This window comes from Aotus nancymaae, unplaced genomic scaffold (assembly GCF_030222135.1).
Source record: "Aotus nancymaae isolate 86718 unplaced genomic scaffold, 86718_ANA_hifiasm-v0.15.2.pri h1tg000020l, whole genome shotgun sequence".
Taxonomy (NCBI): Eukaryota; Metazoa; Chordata; class Mammalia; order Primates; family Aotidae; genus Aotus; species Aotus nancymaae.
Window position 1 is genome coordinate 31,119,813 of NW_026988432.1, and position 3,155 is coordinate 31,122,967.

Below are 3,155 nucleotides of genomic sequence, written 5' to 3' on the forward strand. Positions count from 1 at the left end.
GGCTGGCCTCATAGGTCACACAGCTTGTTAGCAACGAAGACATTACCCAAACCTAGATCTTGGGACTTGCGATTTCTCACCATACCACCCCATGCCAGTTATCACATACCCAACTGTTGTTTGCTGCTTTCTCTAAAGCACTTCATTTATGTCTCAAGATGCATGTAATGCTTTAACTGTGTTGCTGTGAAATAGTCAGCGGATGGATTTTAGCATACACACTCCTTGGCTGAGCAAGCCAAACAAGAACCACTGTAGGGCTGACAAGATGGATGGTGCAGACTAGGCCTGCACTCATTAACTCTTTATGACAATCCTGTAAGGTGGGAACTATTATCCCCATTTTATGAGTGAAGAAGTTGAGGTCCAGAGAGTTAAGTGAATGCAGCCTTTGGTTCTATCGGCTGCTAAAAGAATGATATACTTAGTTCCAGCTGGCAAAGAACCCCTACCCCGAGCTGCTTGAGTGCCTTCCTCACCATCCTGGGAGCCCCCCAGGATCCACACAGTCTAGCGGTGCTAGAGTTAATTCCATACCTTCACAGACTGGGGTTTCCAGGAACATGTGCCAGCCACACCTCCAGTGCTAGTTCTAACTGGTTGGTGCCTGAGAGGATGCTGAACAATTTTTGAACATTTCACCTGAATAAAAGGTTTGCATTCTTAAGATTTCCACTTTTAATGTAATGGCAAATGAATACATTCTGCCAAGAGCCAAAAGAGCTAATCAGCAAGAATTTAGCCAAGACTTGAGGAGATGTGGAAGACTATTAAATGGACCATTAAGTATGTGGTCTTCGGTAACTGGTTCCTTTAACATCATGATTTCAAGGATTGTCAATGTTGTAGAATGTATTCACATTTCATTACTATTTATAGCTGAATAACATTCAATTACATGGCCACATCATATTTATTTTATCCACTCATTGGTTGACAGACATTTGGGTTCTTTATCCTTTTGGCGATTATGAGTAATGCTGCTATAAACATTCATGGTAACTCTTACATTTAACCATTTAAGGAACAGCCAAATTGTTTTCCTAAGTGGCTGACCATTTTATATTCCCACCAGCAAATTACAAGGGTTTCGATTTCTCCACTTCCTCACCAATACCTATCTTTTTGATTCTAGTTATCCTAGTGGGTATGAAGTGGTATCTCATTGTGGTTTCGATTAGCATCTCTCTGATGGAAGTGTTAAGCATCTTTTCATGTGCTTATGGACCAACTGCATATTTTCCTTGGAGAAGAGTCTATTCAGATCCTTTGCTGATTTTTAATCGAGTTTTTCATTTTTTTTTAATAGTATTGAGTTGTAAGTTTTTAAAATATATTCTAGATACAAGTTTCTTATCAGAGTTAAGATTCCAAATATTTTCTCCCATTCTGTGGGTTGTCTTTTTACTTTCTTGATGGTGTCCTTTGAGGCACAAAAGCTGTTTTTTAATAAAGTCCAATTTATCAAATTTGTTTTTTTGTTGTTGCTCATGCATTTGGTGACATAGCTAAGAAGTGTTGAGAGCTTCTAGAAGGAATCAGCTTCAGATCTTATTCATTTCCATCAACATTGGGAGGGTCACAAAAGGGTTTTCATTCTCAGGAAAGATTTTGATTACGAAATAGTTGAGATATACAAAAAGGTACAATGAATAACATACATTTGTGTCCCTGCTAACCAACTTATGAAATTTTACCAATAAAGCCGAAGTCCTCTCTGTCTCCTCCATACCTGCACTTCCAGAGGCAACTTTATTGCCCTGAATTTGGTATTTATTATTCTCATGCATGTTTATACTCTTACTACATGTGTATGTATTCTTTTATAAGTATGCAGTATTATACTGTCTTTTAAATAGCAGCATGTAATGCATATTCTGCAACTTGCTTTTTCTCTGCCCCAAATGAAGAAGCAGAGAAAACAGGCAGGAAAACCAGAAAACTGAGGTTTTTTCTTAACAGTTAAAAGGTTCTAATTCAAATCATTTTTTAAAAAAATCTACTCTCACAAAGTCTACCTATGTAAATCCAAATACACAGTTATTTTTGTTATCAGTTTTCCAACCTAAAATTAGAATAATAATCTGTACTGCTAACCCCATGTGAAACTTTTAAAATAAACATTCTTTTAAAACTTTGAAAATAGCTTGTAGAAATTCAAGGTTCTGTGGGTGTTAGTCATCCAATGCCTTCTCCAGGCTTCAGTGAGATGATAGAACCATAGTCCTTTGAGCAGATTTTTGGAGTAAGCAGCTCTCTTGAGTTACTGCTTGAAAAGCCTGATGGCTCTGCAGAACAATGAATCATCCCCTAAAATCACAGAGCCTGACCTTTTACTTTCAAAAAAAGAAACCTGAGATATTCTTCATTTTACAGATGCAGAAACCAAATCCTTTAGCAGTCACTTGGCCTTTCTGGGATCTCCTGTTCCCTGGGTCAGGCCTTTTACACCTCACTAACTCGCCCTCTGGTCTAACCCTCTCCTGCTGAAGAATTCAAGATTCATCCTCAAGTCAGATTTGCTTGCTTTAGAATCAGTCACAAAAGTGAGGGCTCAACAGTCCACGACACTTTACCTTTCCACTCTCAGGACGGAGCAATCATGAAAGGTGAACAGATTTGGCTCTGAGATGTCAATTACCAAAACACAAAAGAAACAGCTGATATCTTCTAAAAGCTTCAGCAAGGCCAATGGGGAAAAATTTTTTTAATAAAAAAGAAAAAGCTGGCACCAAATAGCTTCCTTCACTAAAGAGTAAGAAGCTAGACAGATATAATTTACAACCAAGGTGTGTTCCCAACAGCAGGCCAGGGTCTATGAGCAGATTATACCAGCTGCTGCTGCCACACTTCCTTTCTGAGGGCTGACTTCACTGCCAGCACTCACTCTCATCATTTACCCTACTATCAAATGGATCCTCAAGGCTTGGCAGAAATAAACATTGAATCCTCATCACACAGAGGGATCCCTGCCTAAAGCCATCTCCCATGTGGAGCAGTACAATAAATTGAACCAACAGATACTATCAGGTGAATGGGTGCTCTTTCTAAATCTCTGACACTCATGATCATTACTTGCATCTTTTTCTCAGCTCACTGTTCCTACCACTATTTACTGTTGCCTTCTTCTGTTCCAGGCAGATTCTCCCAGCCAA